This window comes from Salarias fasciatus, chromosome 14 (assembly GCF_902148845.1).
Source record: "Salarias fasciatus chromosome 14, fSalaFa1.1, whole genome shotgun sequence".
Classification (NCBI taxonomy): domain Eukaryota; kingdom Metazoa; phylum Chordata; class Actinopteri; order Blenniiformes; family Blenniidae; genus Salarias; species Salarias fasciatus.
In genome coordinates, this window is record NC_043758.1 from 6,493,883 (window position 1) to 6,519,792 (window position 25,910).

The following is a 25,910-nucleotide window of genomic DNA, read 5'->3' on the forward strand; positions in this document are numbered from 1 at the left end:
AAATGCTAGTCATTTGCATTCAGCATTTTTGTTCAATTCATCTGGAAAAACAAAAAAAAAAACAGGCATTTGGCATTATGGGCAGTTTAAAGATGATCCAACATCTGAGATAGAAGAACCGTGCTCAAAGCAGCCTCTCCAGGATTACGTGACGTCCAGCAGTAATATTCTGTGCAAACTGTGAGTGACTTTAAATGATTGAATTGTGCCTTGAAAAACCACACCTGACATTTTCATGAATTTATGAAGAAATATTGGAAAGTCTTGAAAACTGGACAGGTCTAAGAAAAAAAGAATGTTTGAGGAGGTAAGACAAGCATTTTCAGCGTATGGACACATTTATATTTATTTATACATACACACACACACATATATATATATATATATATATATATATATATATATATATATATATATATATATATATATATATATATACACATATAATTGAAAAGGCATTGAAAAGGTATCCTCATGCTGAAAGCTTCAAAGCTAAAGCTGATATGTCAGCTGAAAGAGCTTAAACTGCTCTAAAATAACTGCAAAGGCTAAAACAGCGAAACTGTGAAAATGGCTCAAACAAATACAACGAATAAAGTGAAACCAGCTAAAGTGGTTAACAGTGTCCAACGTGTTAAATTAAAAAAGGACAGGGAAAAATGGGAAAAAGGTTACTCCCTATGCTATGTTCTATTTGGACTGTTGTCTTTGGTTTGACTTTTGTAGGATGTTTTTTGTTTTGTTTTTTCATACAGTGGTGAGGTAAAGGTGGGCAAAATAAGCTTTGGCTTCAGCCTCAAACCTTTTCAGTCAAACTTTTGTACCTTTTGTACTTTTTGGTACTTTTCTGTTTATTATGCTTTATGACTGAAAAAAAAAAAAACAACCTCAATTTAGTCTGTTTTCCTGCGTTAAGATGGGATTAAGGATGCTGCTTTCCCAGATTTTGTAATAAATCTGAAATAAGATCGTTAATGTACAGGGATTTACTGTGGAAAGATGCACTTCCTCAGCTGGCTTCTCACAACTTTCAGGTGTGGACTGTGTTCAGTGTTGTCTCTGCTGTACGGTTTCCACGGTTTACCAATCACTTCTGAATCTCTTGTTCCTCCTATTCCCACAGGACAGTGAGACCTGATTTCCCGGTTTGGCATTTTTTTTTCTCTCTTTCGTCTAATTCAGATTCACTTTCGATATTGATCTTATTTGTTTGATAACTTCCTCCACTATCACGTAGAATCTCCAGTGTGACGTTTCACTCTGTCCTTGTTGAAGCTCGGCGCTCCATCTGATCACTTCACGTCGAACACAAATGAACATGGAAACTGTACTTTTCTCAGATGAACACACCCCTCATAACAACCCTCTGTGGCATCACTTGATTTCCTACTCTTAGTAAAACTCAGTTTGGTCTTTAAGTGATCCCTTTTGGGCATTTTATTCAGGATCTTACTAAATGAAGCTCAACATCTGTCCACTTCTTACAGTGATCCCACATTGTGACAATGTGACGCCTTCGCCGAAGTGCATGACGCAACTATTCCACCATATGAAGGGAAACTCTGATTCAGTTGAGGTTTTACTCCTTGCAGTGAAACATTTGGTCAAATCTGTTCTGGAGTTTTGTGAGAGAGAGCAAAAGATGAGGAGTCAGGGTTTTGATGCACTCGGGAAGGTTTATTCGGGGTTGCAGAGGATCCAAACACAAGGCGGCAGGTCTGAGCTGAACTCTTCTTTACTCTGTGGTCACTGGTTCTTCTTCAGCTTTCACAGGGGCAACTGTCCTCTACAACATCTGCTGTCTTCCTGTGGCTTCTGGGGACAGAATCCGAGGTTATGTGGCCTCATAAATTGATCTAATGTCAGGGCAGTTTGACCTCTCCTACAGTGGGAGCTTTATCAACAGGTTAGCTGGTTAGCTCACTGACAAAAGAAGCAAAATACAAGTCAATGCAATGTAAAAATGTCCAACTTCCAAACAAAAGGGAACAAAATGAAGAATAAATGCATGTGTTCTGCCACGGTTGTTGCAAATCTGTTGTGGATTTAGTCTGGTAAAGTTTATTTTTGAGCTTTATCCATATCTTGAAGAATATAATGTGAATTTCAATAATTTCAACTGAATGCGTTTGGCTTTTTTCAGTTCAGAAGACTGAAACTCAAATATTCAGGACAGCAATCCAAATTTATAACGTCAAAATAATGAGTTTACAAGAATGCTAAAAGTCTGAAGATGCCTTAAAACAGCTACATTGGTAGCAATTTAAAATTCTTGTTCTTTTCTTTAATTTAATGGATGCATCATCAACCACAATAGATGCATCGAAACTGTGCAACCGTGCCATTTTAATTATGAAGGTTCCATCTGTGTATTGGCTCTGTATGTGGTGGAAAGTGTGCATTAAAAAAAAAAAAAAGGTTGCAGATCCTTGTCCTGAACTCCGCGTTACTTCTTGCAGGCAGACGCCCCTGCGATGGCATCACCCAGCGTCGTCATAACGCATCCATCTGCTCCGAGCAGCTTGTAATCCCGGAGCAGCGACTCGTCAATAGACAGAGCCGGACACTGATCCGGAGGGAAGGAGACAGACAGGAGGGGAGCTGGTGGGCGGAAAACCTCCCGGGACAAAGCGCCGCGCCGTGTGAAAGTACCTGCAGGAGGGGCGCGCGCTCGCCGTGGAGGATCGGAGCGCTTTTTACCCCCTTTTTTCTCTCTTTATTCAAACCACGGGATCGGGACATAAATGTTTCCCTGCTGCGAGATTTACGATCCTCCACCTCTCTCTCTGGATCCCGACCGCCTTTCCCTCTGAGCGTGCACGCCCCTGCTCACAGCCGGCCATCCCCGCGCGCCCGTCCGGTGTCCCCGCTTGGAGAGAAGAGAGAGAGGTCAGGACAAAGTCACTCCTGAGGCTGGAGAAAGAGGGGAGACACGGCGGACCAAGCCCCCGCGATTCTGCAGTTCCTTCTCCACAAATGTGCCACTTCTTGACACCAATCGATCATCATCCAGGGAGGATTATTTTCCGGGCAGATTAAATGCAGAGTGAAATGTGGTGTTCGGACTGCAGCGACAGCTGCTGAATGGGGAAGCGAAAACCTTCTGTGGAGACCGGCGGAGTAGCCTAAAAACCGACTCTCTCTCTCTCTCTCTCTCTTTCTCTCTCTCTCTCTCTCTTCCCCCCACCACCACCATCCTTTTCTATACTCAATCCCAGCAATAAAAATCCCGGCTTGTGTATTTTTCTTCCTTCAATTCGATTGCGGAGTCTTGCAGAAACGCGGGGCGCTCATATGGAGACCAAGTGAGTGCGCAGCGCAGCGCGGCGCGGCGGTGCGGTGCGGTGCGGTGCGGTGCGGTGCGGTGCGGTGCGCCGCTTCAACGGCGTTTTTTTCCCCCACCCCAACACGCACAGTCCCGTCCCAGCGGATCGCCGGTGGACAGTGGATTGCTGGAGGGTTTCTTTCTTTCTTTCTTTCTTTCTTTTTTCGTTTCTTTTTTGAACCTTTTTTTTTTTAGGCTACCGCCGGTCGTGTGCCAGTGTTGGGCTTCTGATGCAAACTCAACGGGAAGTAAATTGAAACGCCCGGCTCGGTGCGCCACCGCTCCAGGAGCCAAGCTGCGCGACCGGCGCTGCGCCCGGTACGAGACCGGGCAAAGAAAAGAAAATTAAACAAACAAACAAAAAAAAAGTGGATATGGTTTCTTACTTGGTTTGACATTTTAGGAGGGGATTATTCGACAGAGCGTTTGGTGAGCGGAGTTTTTCCACCTGGCTCCACAAAGGAGGAGATAAACGGAGGTGAAATAGCGGAGGAGGAGGAGGAGGAGACGCGCAGGTATGACTCTCTATCTACTTTTTTCCTCTGTCCGATTATCGCTCCATTTCTGATCCTTCCATCACCTCGTCGGGGATTTTTCTTCTCTTTTTTTTTCTTTCTCGAGACTGCTTTGTAATTTCAGAAGAGTCGGGTTGAGTACACAGACAGGGAGACAGAAGAGATGGCAGATGGGGAGATAATGGCGCTGGTGTTTTCTCTCCCGTATACGATTTAGAGATGCTGATAGCCTCTCTCCAGATTAAAGACGGTGGGAGGGAAGATGAGAGGTCTGGAGCGAGGCAAGTGTGCAGAAATGGGTCTGGAAGTGGTGAGGAGACAGAATGGGGCAAGAGATAGAGCCTGATCAGCTTGCAGGTGAATGCCATAGGGCATGGCATGGGGGGGAGAGGAGAGAGTTCAGGGTGGGTGGGGGTGTTAAAGGGAGTTGTTTGGGGTAGGTGGTGCTGAAGAGGAATACAGAGAAGAAGCAGGGAGGGGAGATGGACTGGATGATAGAGGGGAGAGAGAGGGTGGGGGTGGGGGGTGCTGGAAAGGTGAGTAGAGAAAATATAAGGGGACAGGGGAAGGTAATGGAATAAAATAGATTTGGGTGAGCATGTTAATGCAGCCGAGGGAGAGTGACCAAAATACTGGAGTTGAATGGGGAGAGACGCTGAGAGCAGGTGTTGCAGCTTGCATAGAAATGATCCCCGAAGAGAGCTCTAACAATATGATGCAGCAAGCCAAGTGTGGAATACTTAATCTATGCTTCAGATGCTACATTATCCAGTGGGTCGCTGTGTAATGGTCGCTGCTGCTCCACAGAGACACGGAGACAGAGAGACCACAAATAGCTGAAGCCAACAATTTACTTTGCTGTGTCAGCTCATCAGCCTCTCTTTACCTGGTAGATTTCCTCATCCTTAACTGCCACATTTGCATTTTGATTGGGTTTTGCAATGGCTCCAAGCCACCTTCAAACACATGTAAACACACATGCAAGAGTAAACCAGCTTTTCAAGAATGTGCGCACTGCTTTTCCCATATCTGTGTGCAAAATGCAAAAACCTGTGGCTTCAGTGAAGCTTCTTTCAATGTTTCATCACTCCTTTTCGTGGTTTTGTCGTTATTGCGTTCTTGGCTAAAAGTGCTGCGAGTGCAGATATTGTTAATGAAAGATTCAATCTGTGGTGATATATTTTGGGATTTCATGTCACATCCTTAATGCATGGAGCATCTGGAAATTTTGGACACAAATGAGTTCATAGTAAGCTTCTGTTCTTCTATGCTGTTTGTCATAACCTGCAACAGTGCCTCCAATGACAGGCAAGTGGGAAGTTGAAGTCTTAAAGGTTGCAAACCTTAAAATAAAGAAAGGTGCAAACTGACTTTTTCACTAAAGCAACATAAAAATGCATTACCGTCAAGCCTTGGTATAAATAGTAAAGGTGTTGATGCAGCCCTGGAGTGTTCCTGGAGTTAGACAGACCTTGGCCCTTTAAATGATCTCAGTAACCGGCAGCTCTGTCAAAGTGACCCCACCATAGTCTTTGTTAACGCCCATACTTTGGCCGAGCTCACATTCGAAATGCACTATTAATGATCTTCAAACGCAGCGGACGAATACCACTGTACAAAAATAAACAGAATATCCCTACACTGCCATGGAAACAGCAGCGTTCACACAGACAGCCCAACAGTTAAAAATACAAAGGGCTTCTCGTCAGCGTTTTACCTTTTTTTTTGTATTGATTTAAAATATATTCATTTACAGACTGCTTGGAAACCGCACAAAGAGATTCCAAAGGATAATACCTGGGTTTCTCTGTGCGTGCGATTGCATTAATCAGCATCAATAAGTCAGACATAAACCATTTAAACAGAATCATTTGCACTAATAAGTCAGAGAATTCAAGACACTGAATATTAATGCATTTATTCATGTGAGAAAAGCTATTTGTGTTCATCAGTGGAAAATCGCATCAACACTTTGGTTTCTTCGAAAGCACCTTATCGAAATCATTGTTAGCAAATTTCAGTGCATGTAAACACCCTCATTTGTTTAGGGCCGAGCGTACTGCATTACTGGCTGCAACAGAGTAACAAAAAGCAATTACAGCTCCATTCAGTGTCGGCTTGATGAAGCTGATGCAGTGGTTTTGTTTGCAACATCACATCAGCATGATGGACGTACAGTATCAGTTACATAATAACGCTGTGAAGGGGGTTTGAAGTAACGTTGTGCGCATGGATCGATTCCTGCCATGTTGTATTGGCTTTAAGGGACTGCTTTAATATTTTGGGAATCACTCTCGCTTGTTTGCGTGGTGAGAAATGCTGAGTAGATCAATAGCACTCCTGTGTCTTTATGCCGTATTTTCATTAGCGGTTTGATGCCCTGCTCTGCGTGCTGAAGTGTCCTTGAGCAAGACAGTGGTCACTAAATTGCTCCAAATGGTGAGCAAGCGCCTTGCCTGGTGGCGGTCTCCAATGGTGTGTGAGAGTGTGTGTGAATGGGTTTGTAAGTAACTAAGTATTATGTTAAAAAGCTTGGAGACGGGTCAAAGCTCTGAGAAACATCTTTCCTTATATATTTTACACATTGATGAAATATTTGGGTCCAATTTGTGGTCTGTGTGTCACGGCGGAAACGTTTCTTCAACTGAAAAGAAACCCATCTCCAGTTTTCGTCCGATATTTCAGACATAAGGAATTCAAGGACCTTCAAGTTATCAGAGTTTAAACTGCAGTATTTTTGATGTTTCTCAGCTTGGGTTAAATAAATGTATTATAAAGTGCAACTTTTTCAGTCTCACCAACCGTGGCCAAATAATTAAAGCTGTATTAGTTAAGAGTCACAGTATCCTTTGACTTTATAGTTTTTACTGAGCAGCATTACATTGCTCTTCTTTAAGCGGTGAGTGACCAGTTAGCGCAGAACTGGTAGTTCACAACTGTTTTGTATTTAAAAAAAAAAAAAAGAAAATCCCTTTATAGTGATTTTAAAGTGGTTGCTGTACGCATTATCCATCCATCCATCCGTCCATCCATCTAATTCTTACTCTATCATGATTTGGGGTCGGGATGCTGGCGCCAATCCCAGTACATCCTGTGTACTGTTGTTACCTGCAGTCATATTCAGTTATTTGTTTTTCAGGAACAGATTCTACTGATTAAGCGCTCCTTCGGAATCCCTCTGAGAGAATTTTCAGTCACTGCTTCTGGCAGGAGGTTGAATTTAACCAGAGTAGTCTGGAACACAAGCGCCTGTCAAATTACAATGTCATGTTTTCAAACTTCCATCTCTGTATAACAACTAAAAACAAACCAGGCATATTGTTGTGATTTATGCGCTAAAGAACTAACAATTGGAGGCTGTTACTCAATGCTATTGTGAGACACACTTCATTGAGTTTGTATAAAAAAAATAGCGAGGTGGGCTTCCCTTGGGGATGCTGCAGTAAGAATAATCCAGTAATTATTTAACAAAGAAAAAAAAAGGAGAATTTATCTCATAACTTCATTCATGAATACATTTTAAGAATTGTCTACATGCACACTGCCTCAGTTATAGTGTGTATCAGTAGGGTTTATTTCCATGTTAGATACAACCTATGTGTTTTAAAGGTAGTTACAAAAAAAAGGACTTTTTTCAGCTTTTTAACTGTTGTCATTATACTACCTATATGAAGCCTAAAAAATTAAATATGTAACATACACTCAAAAGTTTCAAATATAACAAAAAAAAAAAAAAAAAAAATCACTACTCCGTGAGGAGCTTTGAAAATCTTTTGAAATCCCTGCGCTCAGCTACGAAAACCAGCAGCTGACTCCCATGTCTTTAATATCTATACACCACCGAGAGAGCCGATGAGCGTAGTTTTCAAAATGTAGAAATATTCCTGTGGATTATTGGAATTGACTTGCTCACGCACAGTTTGCTCTTGGTTCTGAGGCGAACACAAGGAAGAAAGACATTGGACTCAGCATCAAGGAGTCTCATTTGACCCTGGTTTCCAGGTTGAGAACAGGGTGTGAAAGTGGAACTTCATGATCCCTCTGCCTTTTTCAGTGCTTTACTGAAGATTTTAGAAAAAAAGAAGAATATTAGCTGACAGAAAGCGTGGGAAAACCACTGCCGAAAACTTTTGCCAAGCTTGATTTCCAACACACAAAACATGCATAGTCTGCTTCTGTTGCTAGAATTTCAAACTGAAAAACAAAAATAACAAACCTTGCTTTTTTTCCCCCAATTTTTTTAACTGAAAGCAGGAAAGATGTGAGACTGATGGGAGATGGTACATGGCAATTGCAAGTTATAGTCCCTTGACAATGTGCCTGTATGTAATATTTAAGTATATTTATATATCTTTGCAGTTTCCTCTTCTTGATGCACTGAGCTGCTTCTACCTTTAATTTCATGATGCGTCACCATGACAATCAAGGAACTCTGATTCTCTTCTGATTCTGATGAGTTGGGTGTGTGGTATTGAACATCACTATGTCAAAATACAAGACATTTGTTTTTCAATTATTTGAAGGGACACAATAGGATGCTTTCATATTTAAGTCATTGCCTGTATTAAAGGATTCGTGACACCTAGTGTTACAGGTCTGTGTTGAATACTGAGAGTTTCTGTTGCTCAATGGCCACAGAAAGGTGATCAAGAGCCGGCGCAAGCAGACTCTGAACATGAAAACCATCTATTTTTGGCCCCATATAAAATACTGGCCATTCACTTGACGTCAGATTGAACGATGAAGCCGAGGAGAAGTGTAAATTGTGGAGGAGTGTAAACTTTAATTGATTGATGTGTCTGCATGCAAGAGGCAGAGCAGAAAAGAAATGGAACTCACACAGAGAAACCCGTTGAGTTTTTGATGGGGAAGGGAAATGTTTCCCTCACTGTTGGGAAGTAATATATACCCCACGTCTGTAGGCGCAAGAAAGACTCCTGCAGTGGTGTTTCTAACGCGGTATGGATTGAATGTACATATGTTTACACTGCTGTATCGATACTTTGAAGTGTCTGCTTTGGTTCCACTTATATTACAATGCAATTGCAGTAAGAGCTTCTATTACAAGAGCAGAGAAGAGAGTTATTTTGGGGTGGCGACAGATGTGCAAGAATGAAGGCGCTGAAGCAAAGACGGGAGATATAAAGTGCATGACTGCATGTTGGAAAAGTGGAGAGCACTTCTGCCTAACAGTGAGACGATTATTTGTGCAGTTTGTTTTTTTCCTTTCACAGCCCATTAACATATACTGGAGGTTAGTTTGTTAAGTTCATCCAGGTTCAAGTAGTTGTCTCTCTTTTTGCGTTAACCTTGTTCTGGACTGATCTTTGATGTCTGTTCACTGAAATCAGCCAGTAGTGTATTGGTCCCTGGAGAAGTGGGTATACTATTCATTTCTGCCTTCTTTTGAAAAAGTATACCTTTTTTAAAAAAAAAAAAAAAAAACTTGCATGTAAAGCTACTCCATTTATTGAAAATCCATCCATAGTATTTGCTCATTGGCAAAATAACAAACCTGTGCTGTGTAGCCTGGTTCCAACTCCTATTGGCCTTAAGTTTTAAAAAGTGGTGTCAAATTGGATCGATACAAAGCGGAAGGACTCCTATGAAAAAGAAAGCTGAAGGAGAACACAGGTGACTGTTGTGTGAGGGTGGCCATCTTTAATCATCAAGTCAGATCAATTAAGAACAAATCCTGTATTAAGTAGAAGCAGACAAAGACAAAAAAATAAAATATGGTATTTTAAAAGACAAAATGGTAAAGAAAGAAATGTTGGATACATTTCAATGTGGAGGAAAAGAGTTAAAGAAAGGAGTGGGGGTAAAAAAAAGAAAGGAAGTAGGTGAGAGGATCTTGTAAAGAATGTGTAGGTGTTCAGGCTGTAATGTGGCAACCTGCTGTTTAATAGTTTTAATGCCCAAAATATGTCTTCATGATGTTTCGAGCTCAGTGACATGCTGTCCACTCCAGGAGGGATTTAAATGTCTGCACAGTCTGCGAGTGTGTACGTGCGCGTGAGTCCGTGTGTGCGCGGGCGAGCGCACGTGCATAGCAACAGATGCCGGTTCAGTGGCGCAATCCCGCCTCACCAGGGAAGAGCGGGTGAAAGATGCTGTTGAGAAAAAGAGAGAGGTGAAGAGAAGGAAGAAGGGATGGTGCCAGGAGAAAGAGCGTGAGAGCAAGAGGGAGCGAGCGGCGAGCTGAATGCCAAGCAGCACGCCGTTAGAATGGTGCTGTGTTGAAGGAGGCGGGCGGAGGAAGAGAGCGCTGCTCAGCTCGCCGCGGTATCCCGTAGGCTTCCCAACTTTACCTCTCCAGATGACAACTTGGTGAGTGGAGTTGTGTATTTATTTCCCCTCAACCTGAAACCGGTCTTGCTCATCTTTCGAGCTATACTGAATCACTTGAAATACAGTGCTCGGTGGTTAACCATGAACACCTAAATGTCTCCTTTCACGCTGCCTCAGTAGACCTGCAGTCATTGAGGAGACTTCAGCTTTGTCAAGCGTTCTATGGGAATCCATTTTCATTATTGTCTCACCTGCCTTTGGGCTGTGACTTGGCCTCTTGTGTGCAACAACAATTCCGAGCCCACTGAAAGAAAAGTCCAGCAATTATTTAGAGGAACTGCCTCTAAAGTCCCACAAGACCGGCGTGGTGCATTCTGAAGTCACCTTTTATCCATCCATTAAGAATCTGTCCAGGATTTTTTTTCAGATGTTTGGTACTTTGGATGATAAAAGAGATGGACCTGATTTTATAATTCTTAGATGTAGACATTCAGTTGAGCATCCTTCCTTTTGTGTCTTGTGATATTTTTATGCATGCTCCAGCTTCCTGCCTTCTTGTCCAATATCAGGTGGAATCGACAGCAGTTACCAAGAAACAGTCAGAAATACATCATATTTAGGAAAAGGCAAACCCCAGAACTCCATATTTATCTGACAGCTTTTTCTCCTCCCGAGCTATCTGGCACACCGCCAGCAATAACCGACGTTCAGATTAAGGAAGATTGATGGATCTTTCCAATATGATGTGTCACAAAAAACAAAAACAAAAAACAAACAAGCATTTCTTGTGTGTCAGATTGCTCTGACATGACAGCACAGATTAAAATATATGGGATGATTCCATGTTCCAGATACAATTTTTCTCCATTTGCAAATGAGTTTAAACCATACGACAACAAATGATGTTATATTTAGACGTATTTACAGACGTGAGCAGCACATTATGCTGTGGTCCACTTTTACCAATGGAATGAGGTATAAATATTGTGAACATGCTGTTAGTCTTTGGTTGAAGCACAAATCTTTGTGCTGTGTTGAAAAGAAAAATCTAAAAAAGTCTAAATGAAAAAAGTCAATGGGAAACGTTGTGTTAAGCGCAATTACCATGAATGAAAACTATTGCGGTTGCTTTTGTAAAAGCCCGACTCAATTCTGTTTACTCAGAGGCCTTTGTGACTGCAGCCTCTACAGCCAGCATGCAAATTGCACTGCAATGGATTTAATAATCATTGCTTTTTTAAATTACCCAGATCAATATAGTTTGTCTGGGTAATTTAAAAAGGTAAATTGATAGAAAAAATGAATATTCATTTGTATATAATGTTATTTAGTGAGTTATGGGTTTTTTTTAAGTGTGGTTTGAGGTTTGTGGGAGCTCAACCTCCAATGTTTTCAAAACTCCACATTCTTTTTTTTCTTTTGCTTATATTGTTCCCATTTGCTAGTAAGTGGTGTGTGGTTGAACGTAAATCTCTGTGTTTGTATGTAACTGTGATAGTTTCCCCCCTCTGTCCTGCGATTGTCTCCGTCTGGGGGTGACAGAGCAGACCTGACAAGCAAACCCAGATCGTGAGTGGAGATAGGTTGAGAAGGAGTGTCAGCTCTCTCTTCTATCTCTCTACATCTATTACTCATGTCTGACTGAAGCGGCGTCGCGTGATGGATGGATGCACCACTCCGTCTCCATCCACCCCTCACTCCGTTCCCTCTGTTTCGCTCTCACTCACTCATTTCTCACCACTTACTTTCTCTTCATCTTCCCTTCACTCGTTCTGGCCATTTTCTTCTGAGTGTCATTTGTCTTGCTTTGTCTCTATTTCAGTTCCTACTGCATCTGTTTTCCTCACTCTGTGATTTCTCCTCTTTTGTTGGCAGGATGTGCATAATTAAGGTCGCCTCTGTTTGCATAAGTGTTTAAATGACAGTGTGGTGATATACGCAGGCCTGGAGTTTCAAATTATTGCCACATTGCGATCTGCCGCTGTGTTTGTTGCGATTTGTCATCCTGCTTTGACTTCTAGGAAGGACGACTTTCTACCTGTGCTTACATTTGGTTACTTCCGTTTCATGCTGCGGGCGTAGTTACTTAACTTTTCAAACACGGATGTTCTGATTGAATTGCATGCAAGTTGGAAATTGCAAAGCTGATGCAACTCTGAAGATATTTTTTCAATTTTTCTGAGTTACGTAATAGAGCCTTCAGCAACTTACAAAACTTGTTCTACATTGTGGCTATTTAGTCTGTTGAAATAATGTACAAAATGCTAAATAAGTCAAACTTAATCATTTTGCATGGTGTCTCAGGCCCGATTTTTACAGTGTAATCCGAGGTAATCCAAGGACAGCCCAGAGCCTGCCTGTGATTGTCATGGCACAAGCCAGCAGCACTTGGACGGGATCTGGATAGTCTCTCCTCACACTCAGCCTCAGTAAAACACTGAAGTTTGGAATATTCCACATCTCCGAAAATGTTTCTGAAACGTTACCCAAGATGACATTTATAGCCAAGTCTGGCCGTGCTCGCTTTAGTCATAGAGCGCGGATGGGTTTTCAGTAAAAGTGCTGTCAGCTATTTGTGTGGTAATTTCATTCTGTGATTCACAACATTTGCAATTCTTATCTTTGCATGTGGAAGAGATTCCGCTCTCCTCTGCAGCCCAGTGCATAACACAAGAGACCTTTGCAGTATTATTAAGACAAGCAGCAGGCGAGGAGAGAAAAAGATGCTCAAGATACAAAGCAGGCTGATCACACTATGCTTGTAAAACAGTTCAGGTAGATTTTCATTACAATGAAATAACAACTGAATGTAGACGTCATGGAGTGTTTAGAATAAAATTGGAAACTATAAATTAAACGGGTCAAACAGCTCTGCAGATCTCAGAAGCTCCAAGCAATATCTTTTTGTTTAGGAACTCAAAGTGTCTTTTTGTTGTTTTTTTTTTTTAAGCATACAAAATCCTATGTACCTGCCCATGTTTTGCTCCAACAGAACCTCATCTCTGTAACAGTGTTACTATGCCATGCAGGTATGCAGGGAATGTGCATAGGGGAGACTTACAAAGGATAGAACGATGTTAAATTGGGTGACAAAAAAACTAATGGACAACGTAAAAGAAATTTGAGCTACACATAATAGACATACAAGTAGTAATCCATGGTCATTATCACAGAAATATTTTTTTTTTCTTTATAAGTTTAAGACAGTTGACATGTAACATTAAATTTCTGAGCATACCTTTAAGTTTCCTCCAATGTTAGATGATACATGAGGTCTGTGATCCATTGTTTCAGTGAGTTTTTTCTTCCATTTAAATAGGGGAAGTCATCTGGCTAGGAAGACAACCAAAGGCTATCATATCTTTTTTTCTTGGTGATTGATTATGCATATCCTGCAAGGCTATTCTGAATTCTGTGATAAGAGCACAAGGGTTCATGGGTAGTCCCAAAGTGCGGAAGGAAATCAAGAATTCAAATAAACAAATATTCAGTTAAATGTGATTAATGTGGGTTTATAGTCTGTTTATTTGTTCGGCTTAGAAGTAAATTAGAGGTAACTAATTGTGGTAGGAGAAAAAAACCTTTTAGCTGATGTTCGGTGGACCACATAGTGGAAATATCCCTCAGCAGCAAATCATACAATGTTCGTGATAATGAAAAAAAAAAAAAACATGGTGTCATTATCATTAGTTGTCTGCTCCATGCCCACCAGTCTGCACCGACAAGTTGTCGATCACTGGCTGTTTGATGATGATGTCCAGTTGGAAATCATCACACACAGCCCAAGACGTACATTTCATCAGAATACATTCATACGCTGAGGAGAATAGGTGAAGGTCTGTCACCCCAAACACGTTTTTGCCTCACCTGCTGTACGGAGTCACAAGTACTTGAACATAACCTTGTCTTAGGTTTTAAAAAACAGCTGAGAAAGAAGTCAGCCCTGATGTAGCCCACTCTGCAGTTCACAGAATGAGTGTTTATTAACACAGCTTAACAGGACAAACCCTGCTGCGTTGAAATGGTCCACTTGACACACCTGCTGCCTAATAGTCTGCAAGATAGTCAGAGGAGTAATTAGACTTGAGAGGGCAATCTACTGTAGATCATGGCACTCCTAAGGCCCCAACAGTTAGTTCATAAAGCTCTGCAATAGTTGGAGCTTGTGCATAAAACAATAGTGAACCAATAAATATGTTTTAATAGTGGTTGTGGTCTCGCTGTAATTCTAATCTGAGCCGCAATATTATTGTACATGGCTTTTATCAACCTATCTAATGAAAATGGCGACGCATGTACAGTGTATCATTGCCGCTCTAATGCGATATTGCAGTATTGACTGAGCAGTCACTGTATGGTGTGTTTAGCTGGTTACTATTCCCCCATGAGAGGCGAGTGATTTAACTGTAATTTTCTCGAGGCTTAGCGGCGATAATCAGAAATTGCATTTCTAACTGCCTCTTAAAAGCAGGGGACTCTTTAAGTCTACTTATATGAACGTTATACCAAGTGGAAAAACCCACATTAAATTCATCTCTCCAATTAAGCTTAAACTGACTCCGTCAGGGAATTTTTTTTCTTCATCCAGTGTTTCCGGCTTGCACACGACGGTGCTATTTGGACCATTTCCTGTCTAGATGAACATTGGGTTCATTGTTATCCTTCATCTGTATTGGTGTATTTAAGTGGGAAAATAACTTGTGTGTGCACTTGCAGAGTTGTGTGTATCTTCATTTTGTGTATTAGTATTAATATTTTATTGTGCACAATGTAGTTTGTGTATTAAGGTTTGTGAACCTACCACTCGCATTCGTGTTTCCCTACAGACACATTTCTGTCACACCGGGAAGGGAGCAAAATCCAATCGACTTGAAAACATTTACAGCCCCCCCCCCCCAAACATGCATGAATCACATTACATGCATCAAATACGATGAAGATCACGGATCTGACTCCACGAGCAAACTTTGACACATGCTTTCAAATATGTACTCATGAGTCTGAGTGTGAGCTCATGAATCTCATTATAGGCAGTAGTAATACACACGCACAGGTCGTGATACACGCAGAGCTCTTCACACACATGCGCAAGTCAAGTTGCTCCTTTAATCTGTTTGGAAAATGTGAAATATGGAGATTTTTATAAATCTGTGTAATTTATGTTTTTCCTATGGCAACTTAAACATTTTACAGAAGTTCTTAAAAAAAAAAAAAAAAAAAAAGAGGAAGTGGTGGCGTAAGTCGGTGCTTGAGGGCGATGGTGGGGGGAGCTGGTGGGTGTGGAGGAGCCTTTCCAAAAGAGAAAAGTTGGTTCAGTTTGCTCTGAATGTGTATGTGAGATGTGTCGAGGCTGTGTATCTCACAGGTCACACAAGGTCTGACTGAAGGCATTTATCAGCAGCACAGATTTATATTCTGTCATCCTCTCCAAAACAGCTCTTGCATACGAGCATACACTTACTGTCAAACATTAAAAAAAAAAAAATCCTTCATGGAGATGATTTTTTTTTTCCCCCACACTTTGCTTTTTGGAGCTTCTCGTGCACGTTGGATGTTAATTTAATTGACAGCACCAGAGTTGGTGTGCAACAAAGACCGTACAGGAACTGATATGGAAAAAGCTGACAACTGCGCCGAGTTCCTCAAACTGTACAGCAGTATTGACGATGGTGGCGAGCTCGGTCCAAAAAAAAGAAATTTATGACTACCGTCTTGACAAATGCAAATCAAATGCAAATTCAGTGTTGACTCCTTTGCCGTTCTTGATTGATAAGTGAGTGATGTACTGCGAGCGGCTCACTGCGCAACTTTTCTTTGCTTCTACTGACTCGTAATTGGTTAGAGCCGCTCCCGTCATTTGTTTTCTGAATCACTGAAACATGTCTAATAGGATTTTTCTTAAATGGTTGATCACAAAAATGTGACAAAGAGGTTGTTGTCAGAAGAAACCTCCAGAGTCATTACTAAATAAAGAGCTTCGCTCTGGTTTATTGAGTCCTTGAGGTGCTGATTTTTCCTGCAGCAGGCAGCTATTTTCAATCTAGTGGCTCATCAACCAAATGCACAGCACCTGCTTTGCATTAATTATTCTCTGCTAATTAATTCAAGGTTTTTCTTTCAAGAGTTTATCCAAATTGAGGTAGGACTAAATGTTACTGTTTCATTCGCCAGAAGGTATGAACTTAAAATTAATTAAAAAACCCTCCAACCATAATTTTATCAAAGTTTAGTTTTAAATATTCATGTTAAACTTAAATTAATTCTCCAGAAAATGTTGACATGGCAATTATTTTAGAAAAATAATGAATGTCCAGCTTTAAGAATGCGACAACAGCCCCATCATGTGCTGCTTCAAGTTTTTATTAGCGGTTTGAAGCAGGATGAAGAGCTTTAACTCAGCTGGCTGAGAGGAGTTAACCTGAGAGATGTTAGATATTTATATATAGACAAGCTATGCATTGATTACTTTAAAATACTTTGCAGGTGAAAACATCAGTGTGAATGTGACTGTTGTGCAAAATGAGTCAGCTGCTAAAAATGATCAAAATGGTTTTATTTATGGGCATATTTTTAGTGTGCTTTAGTTTGTCAGTCAGTAAATTCACAGAATGCAGAACCACGCCCCCATTTCCTGGAAACACTGTACAGCCCAGTGCACAGTTTTAGATAATTACCAAATAATTTATTCAGTTCAACAAAGCACTTAATGGTAAAACTTCCAAACCACATGGATGAAATCTTCTTCAGCTTGTATAGTGATCACCACGAGATAAGTTCGATTTCAGAATGTAGTCCCTGTAAGTGTAGTCCCATGTCCTGTTTACAAGACATTTCAAATGGAAACTGAAAACTTTGGGTGTTTTTTTTGTTTTTTTTGTAGGTCTTGTTTAAACAGTGCTCAACGATGCTGAAAAATTCAACTTTTTGCATGTGTGTGGTTTTGTTCCGAAAACAAGCAGCTCAGTACTTGAAAACTAAGTTTTATTTGTTGTTGTTGTTGTTGTTGTTGTTTTAGAATTTATGCCATTATTTTGTGAGAAGACATTGTTTTCAAATTATTTTCTGAAACAAAAATGCAAAAAAAGATGCATTTCTGCCACGATCACTTCATCAAAATGTTATTACAATCCAGAAAGCATGAAAATTGGAACATGCATAACAACATAAAATACAACCCATCATTAGATAACATGACAATAACATTGCGTTAAGTAAAAGATGACTAAGGAATTACAAAGCTTTAAGCAGCAAATTGAACTTGGCGGTGTGGCTCTGTTCTGGGACCTCCCTCCCCTTCCCCACGCCTGTGGGGAAAGCCTTGAGGCAGGGAGAGCACTCCCCCCTGCCTTCCAAGTGCCGACTTGGAGGGGCACGAGGGAGGGAGAGCAGCAGCAAGAACCCCGGAACAGAGCAAGCATCCAATTCAAGTCAGCTTATATGAAGTGCCAATTTCAACATGGTTGATTCTAGACCCCTTTACAGCGCAACCCAACAGATCCACATGAGCAAGCATAAGCGACTGTGGAAAGGAAAAACTCCCTCTACAGGAAGAAACCTTTGCAGAACCAGGCTCAGAGGTGGCGGTTTTCTGCTATTCCGGTTGGGTGCAGGGACAGAAAGAGGAGATGGACAGATACGCGGTAGTCGGAACACAAGGAGGAGCTGGGGAGGAGGTGGGTACGAGCAGCGTGCAGATGACGGCCAGACACTCAGGTAGACTGGGGCGGTTTAAATACACACCCAATAGATCAGCTGATCTGCCTGGGAGGGGAACCGATCACCTGACATGAGGTGGAAGGCCGCGCCCCTGATGCGTGGGAGCTCGGCCAGCAGCTTGACTCCGTGTGTGTCAGAACTACCGTTTTGCTCCATTTTCACTAGAAATGTTGTATAAACAGTTTTTAAATCAATATTTCATCATCTAATATATTTTTTTATAATTCAAGGTGTCACCTTCAATGTTTCCATCATTCACAGTGTAGGATTTTTCTCTTTTTGCCCAGTTTTTTTATAGTAAGGAGATGAGCAATGTGTGTCTGAAATATTAGTCAAATGATCCAGGGGATCATCAACTTGCCAGAAGGAGCAGTAAAATACTATATGAGGTCAAACATCTGGCTCAGGCCTCCTGCTCAGTGTGCCCTGCTTCAGAACAGCCAATAGAGACGTCCCTGTGTGAAACCAGGAGCTGCTGACTTGCCAACACTTCATAAATCAGATTATAGTGAAACACAAATTACTCAGCAACAGCCAAAGGGGAGGACTGTGGAGCCAAGATGGCGACCATCTAAGAAATGCTCTGATTTATGTGGGTTCCCTCACGCGTATCTTCAGGTTTTTGAGTCAGTTTGAAAGTATTTTCACCAACATCGATGCTCATTGGACGTTTATGGCTTCAAATGAAGGCTTCCCGGCGGTTCCAGGTTTGACACTCCTTGTGTACGCGTGTGACTGCGTGACAGCTGCAGGAGTCCGTGTCCCAGCTGTTGTGCTTTGCAGCCAACTCAATGGGCTGGCAGCTGTTACAATAACATTGAAGTGGGTAGTTTCTATTCCACCCTACGATAGTCCTGCGAGTATCTGGAACCATTTGGATCATGCACACTCTGAATTCATCACTGATATTCATTATTGCTGCGGTGCGTACACCTTGCTCGTCCATTTTGGTAGCTGTCATGAGGAGTGTAGCAATGAAGAGGTTTTCACTGGTAATTGTAGTTTCATAAAACATGATTTAATTGTTTTTCCTCCCCGAGGAGATTGAGTAATGAAATGGGAACATGATACAACAAATAAATAACCCACAATGTTAGAAACAAAGTGTCGTTTGAAGAAGTCATTTCAGGCTAATTTGAGGGCTAAAAGAAAATATTTTTGCACATGCAAGGCGCTAAGAGAAAAGCCACAGTATCCCAGTGCCAGGTAATATAACATTTGCACAGTGTGACGGAAATATTTAAGAAATAGTTAGTCAACAAGCAACTTTTAGTTTTTCATATTTGGAAAAAAAAAAAAAAAAAAAAGAACAAAGAAAAAAGTCTGAACTCTTAATATTTCTTGTTAGTCAAAGTTTGAACTTGTGTTCAGACTTCTTGTGTAACAGCTCTGCTTCCCAATCTGTGTTTCTCAACACTTGCTGCTAATCTCCACATTCAGTTACGGGAACATAATTACTTGTAATTTCAGAAATTATTACCTATGAATGTCTAACATGATATGAAGACCACTTTATGTCGCATTTGTCCAAATCAAGTATTGTATTTCACTTGGATGCACGGTGGTGCCTTTGTGTCGAGTTTGCATGTTCATTGTCAGTGCATGCGAATAGTTTCTGGGTGCGTGTGTGCGTGCACACGTTTTTCCTGTGATGGACTGACAACTGATCGAGGGTTTAACTCACATATTACGTATTGTAAAAGGATTAATTTCAGGCCTTATAACACATGATACGAAGTACAGTGGGTGGGTGAACAGACATTTTATTCTAATCAATGAATACATAAATTGAATTTGTTTTTACATATGTGAGGCCCTTACAGCAAAACATGACCCGCTTTGACTTTTTGAACACGACAGCCTCTCCTTCAACAGTCACACGAAGAGGCTGCAGGCAGTTTTCATGACACCCAGCCAGATGTTTGAACCTCATTTTGGTTTCCGAAGAGCAGTTCAGCAAACTGTTAATGTTCGTTCACTTCTGCTTCTGTTTGACAGCCATTTAGAACGACAGAGGGAAAAAAAATCAAGCTTTATCATCATTCAAACACCTTAATCTTACTAAACAGTGTTTTACAGCTCATTTACAGTTCAGATTTTGGACATTGGTTGAGTTATTGTCTTATTTTTCCTGTTCTCAACAGCAATCAAGATTACTCACAACACCTTGGAAATTGAATTTTGTTTTATTTACCTAAAGGTATGATGGATAGAGGTTGACTTGCATGGGACTCGGTCCTTGTTTCTGTCAATATTTGCCAATTAATCCACTCCTTTATGCAACACTTCTTCGCAGATTGGCTATGAAAAGAGTAATTTTTATGAGCTTTCTAATTTCGTCCAAAAACAACACATACGTCACAACACTTCTGAGTAGTTAATGATATTGAACATACAATTTAGTTAATGAAGACCTTTTTATGGTTTTAACTGGGAAAAAAACGAGTTAAAAACATCTTTTCAGTATTAATTATGCAAAAGTCTCAGAATAAAGAATTAAATGTGCAATCACAAGTCATATTTGTGATAAATAAAAGAATCACATTCACAGAACTTAACTTTCCACACGATGTGGTTATAAGAAGTCTTCATCAGATATTGTCTTTAAATATACATGAAAGCACACATGCACCAGCATTTGTTAGGCACACAACACCTAAAACGCAAATTTGTAGTTTCCACTGAATAAGAATTCAAATCCCATTATAGTGACTTCATTAGGATGCAAATCCAATGAAGACCTTTTTTTTTCCTGACAAATGTCACCCAATAGCGTGAGAATGAGGTTTGCTTCAGCAGAAATCTAAAGGGTTCATACAAACTGGCTCAATCTTGAATTAACTAGAGAAATCAATGAATAATTAAATAATTATTCATTTTCCTCTATAGTCGCAGTGGAGGAAATGTAGTGATGGGACCAATAATGAGAGCTCAGTATTGTTCAATGGCGGTTGCCTTTCTTTCTTTCTTTCTTTCTTTCTTTCTTTCTTCTAAATACTGCTCTGTTTTGGTGGAGGATTAACATTTATATTAAATGGAAAGCCTCCATTTGACCATACTGACTGGTGTCTGCATGGGCTGTAAAAACATTCACCAACATAAATCACGCTGCTGAAGATAGCATTTCATACACATTGATCCTGTTAACAGTGGCTTTTTTCTGATGCTGTTCCCCAAGGGTTTGAATTATCACAGGAAGTTCTTACTTCAAGCCAAACTCTGTACCAGCACTTCTCCTTCTCTTCACTTCTACTCAAACACAAGGAAATGTGGACCTCGGGTCTGCATTCAAATGAGGCATCAGTACATATCAGAATCAGATTTCACTCAGTGTTTTTCCCCATTTAGTTAACATTTTAATTCAGCTGGTCACACGTGAAGGATTAAATCAGATGACACACACACGCACACACACTCGCAGCCACACACAACATGCCACCTCAAATCATATTCATATTTTTAATTTTAGACCCTTCTCAGTGGCCTCTCAGCAACTTTAATTCTGAGCCTTTCCACTTTTCTTCTACACCCAGGGATATTCATTTCCATGCCAAATGCAGCTCTGAAAAGAGATGTTTGGACCACTGAGCAGTGGTCCAATTATTCTGCTTAGCACTGCTAAGCTTCTTCAGACGTTGCCTTCGGCTCAGCATTGGTTTAACATTGAAATGTGACACTTGCAGTCCATTTTAAAATTGACACAGGTTTTCCTGAGACCTTCCATTGTTTATTGATGGATGACAGATTCCGGTGATTCGCCTAATTTCCATTGGATCTCTCACAAATCAAGCAAGTACACAAACAGTCACACCCAACAGGCAGTATTAGACTAAATGTCTTAAGGTTTTCATTTTTAGTTTGCTCTTCTGATCAACCAACAAGCCAACTAACAAGCTAGCTGACCAACTGACCGACCGACTTACCAACCAACCAATTGTTTATCAGCCTTTGAAGACGTTAAACTGGAATAATGACAAACAACATTTCATCTACAGCAGTAATGATCATCTGGTCCTTGAGAAATGTAGACAGGTAATCAATGAATAACAACACATTTGAAAAACACCTTGAAGCCAATGATATTGTCTTCTGAGCTTCTCATACGTTGCAACATGATGATGCTTGTGCTTTGTTCCCACACTAGCTTCTTCTTGTCAACCTTTCAAGAGCATGCTTTGATCTAGTGGAATTTGCATAGCCAGTTCTTTCTGCGTCTTTTTAAAGGCTGACTGCCGTCTTTAGAACAAGTGTGAAGTCAGCAGTTCTTCATAGCAGAAGTGCAGAGATGGCCATCTCTGCTCCGACAGGACCAGAATCCCGCGTGGGTTTGACATGACTCCAGTAGACCTTATTTAATGAGGGAGTTGCTGTGTGAGTTTCTGTGGAGCGTGTTGATGACATGTTTATCGTATTCAGGTGTGTTGGAGCAGGAAGACATTGATAACATGTTCAGCCGGGACCCTCCAGGACCAAATGTTTCCACCTCTGCAACAGTGTGTACTTAACCTCACATCAGTATTCATGTAGCGGTACAACATTTGTAGAAATCTGCCCCATCTTGACATTTGCTGCATATTTGTTTGAAGTGTACACCTTGAAATTCAAAACAAATCATTTGACTGGTTTACTTCTCCTCAGAGCACTGTATAGTGCTTTTGCTTTTCCAGGCTACACACCAAGTGCCTGGTTTATATCACAGAGATTTTAAATTGCGGGTATTAACTATTTAAGAGAAAATCAATGTGGGACTCATTCTCCCTGAATCTGAAATTTGCCTCACATTTCAATTTGCAATGCATCCTTTCATGTGTCTCTTGTTGCTGTTGTCTGTGAGTTTCTCCAAATCTTTTCTCCTGGTGAGACAGCAAACGCTCTAATGTGGGGGTGAAGAAAGCCGAGTAGTTTTTCCTTCAGCAGCGAGAAGTAATGATTATTTAATTGTGGTAGACGTATAAAGTTTTATTCAGCTCACTGGTGGAGAGGTGGCAGGGCTCCAGCGAGTGTGTGTTGCTTTCGCGACTCAAAACATCCCCTCCTACAGCTGTGACTGCCGGCACAGAGCAAATAACGTTAATCCCTCTTTGTTATCGTCACATATATTATTAATGAGATCGCTTGTAATCTCCAGATATGTTGACAGTTGTTGATAATGATTATTTAATTAATGACCTGGGGTCAGGCTTTTAAGACAATGCTTTGGTTATTTCCCATGTAATAATGAAAAGAGCAATGATATCACATACATGTAAGCACCCTTTTTGTTTCCAACAGATAATTGAAAGATAAACCTTCTGAATTGTAAATGGACATCCTGTGCTTTGGGGAATCCAAAGTGTTATTTAATTGCAGTCAACTTTCTATTTACGGACTTCAGCTGGCAGATTTAGCTGCTCTGAGCCAAACCAACAATCTATACTTCAGTTTCTGTTATATTCCATTTTTTTTAATTTTTCATGACAAATAACCTTTTTTGTTTAAGTTCTACGGGTCTGTTTCCTTCTAGAGGACATGATGTCCGTGTCGGACGTGGTTTTAGAATACAGTTGGCCTTTGGCTGTCTGTCAGTGTCTCTGAGGAGGGGATGGGGGTTGGTAGTGGAGTGTTCATGATGCACTCTGCCACCCTCCCAGCTGCTCCAGGTCCTTCCTGTTCTCCACTGTGCAGCTGGACAGTCACACAGGGCAGCACAGTAAGTCGCAGCGCTCTCCATGTCTGCCTGAAAATAATCAGCAGTGGATGAGGGAGGTCATCTTGAAGAAGAGCGCTCTCGGTTAGTCCTTTTTTCCCCTGGTGTCCGTAGTCCAGGTGAGGTCAGCTGAGATGTGGAGACTAATGAATTTTAAGCTCTTCACCTTGTCTTCCTCAAGGGCACATGTACATCTCTTCAACTCTGCTGTAATTTCTTTAGTCCTCCATAGATCTTTCTAAATGCATTGTTTTGTTTTGTTCTTTGGGGGGGGATTCACCCTACTGTGTTGGCGTCATCATGACTCTATTAAAGGTGAGGATGAACAAACAGACACAACTGTAGAGGGAGTAGAGAAAACAGTGAGTAGATAGGAAGCCACAAAGCTTCACAGCATTTTCTTAAATGCCTCTCATTTCCTCATCATTGATTGGCTTAAAATGAAACATGTTTTAGGAGTGCCTCTGTAAATTAAATCAAGTCCAAATTAAATAATTGTGTGTGTTGATGAGAAACCAGGGAAATGTAGAAGGGACGGTTTCTATTCAGCTTCTGTATCTCATTTTAGCACATTGTATGTTCTTCTTATGCAGTATTGCTGACGGTACAATATGTGGAGCATATTCTGTGTGCGCACGAGGCATGCATTGTGCTTTAAATGATGTTTACCTACTTTTATTCATATCCATGTGCATGAGTGCCCGCACATGCGCACGCACATTTTATCACTGTTGTTGTGACCTAAATCTGTTTACACACTTACACTGCAGACAGTAGAGATACTTGTGGGGACAAAAACGACAACATCTCTTAAATTGTTTTATTTTTTGCAGTGAAAACATATTTTTAGGTTGCAGTGAGGTGTTAAGGGTATATGATACTTCTGGTTGACTTTACACTGAAGAAGATGATAAAAATCAATGGACTATTTCCAGGAGTCATTGATACACAGTACGTGTCTTTGTGCATGTGTGGATATGCACTTTCATAAATCAGCTGTATCAGGTATCTCACCCACTCACACATGCAGACATTTCTAGTTCGCTCTTCGTCTTTTTAGCTGTGCAAGAGCAGCCACTTTATAGATTGGCAATCAGTGCAGCATATGATTTACCAATTGATCCCCATCAACTCCCATTATTCTATCGGAACGGCCTGCACCACCCACTTGTCTACTGTATATGTATTCACAATATCTGTCAGTCTGATTCCCTCTCTTTCACTGACAGACACTTATCCCCACTCAGATCTTCAGTCTCTCTGTCTCTCTCTGCATTTATCCCTTGAACACACACACACACACACACACACACACACACACACACACACACACACACACACACACACACATTCCCACACTTGCTCTTCTTGTTAGAAAGAGGTTGCATCAATACTGGGGTTTGAAACCTTTTTTTTCACCTTAAAAGAAAATCAATTATGGCCAGTGACTGGCATGTCAATGTCTGCATGGTGCAATGTTTCTCACTTGTCCAGAGCCGTGCGAATGTGTTCGTCCCCTTGTCTGCCTCGGTGTCTTAAATGTCCCTCAGATATGAAAGAAAACCACCTTTAAGTTCAGAGCAGCAGCTCTTTGATGTAATTCAAGTCAAACACCAGTGACTGCTTGATCACAGCTACACTAATGACTGAACTCTTTGATATTAGTCCATCATTTTTCCACATCTCGGCTTTGTACTGTGTAATGGATTGGTTTTTATTCCTACAAAGCATGTCTTCCACAATGTCACCGCATGAACCTGTCAGGTTTTATAGCCTTTTTGCAAAGTGAAGCTTTCCATTTCTGAAAAGAAAGCTTCCTCTGACCAATGATGAAACTTAGTCTAATATGATAGTTAAAAATCTACAGTCTTTTGGAGTGCTCATTAAAATACTAACTAGACATGATGGTGTTTTCAGTTAAATGCTGAAATTCATATGGAAATATATTCATAACAGTAACAAGGAGACTTTAAGGCACTAAAACGCTTCCTGTGTTCAGTGTTCAGTGTCTTAATGTAGAGATTTACCCAGTCAACCTGGACTAACAGCACTAAACAGGAAGTGCCGCTAAGGCTGATCAGGCTTCCATTAGTTTTGCAGGTACTTAACAGAGGTGCTGTTAGCTTCCCTGCTGCGGCTCACCAATCAACCCAAATGTTTGGAGAAATATCTCGAGGTCAGCACAACGCTTCAGATGAACTTGAAACGTGGAGAAAATCAGTGGAGGTATGATTTATTTGTCATCCCAACAAATGATCAGATGTAAATGAACAATTCAGCATTACACCATCACATACCTGCCAGCAATCCATGAGCAGGTGTGCTCATTATTCCATGACTCTGCCATGAAAACACTGTCTTTACTGTCAGTGCCAAT

General features: G+C 40.9%; 1 protein-coding gene across 1 annotated transcript in view; it reads left to right on the top strand.

Annotated features, from left to right (window-relative positions):
• The first annotated feature begins 3,720 nt into the window (after positions 1–3,720).
• LOC115400178 (leucine-rich repeat and fibronectin type III domain-containing protein 1-like protein) overlaps positions 3,721–25,910 on the top strand; it is a 166,225-nt gene continuing 144,035 nt past the window's right edge. The window contains exon 1 of the mRNA XM_030107886.1: positions 3,721–3,840. The gene's annotated coding sequence lies outside the window, so the exon portion shown is untranslated. The remainder of the gene's footprint in view (positions 3,841–25,910) is intronic.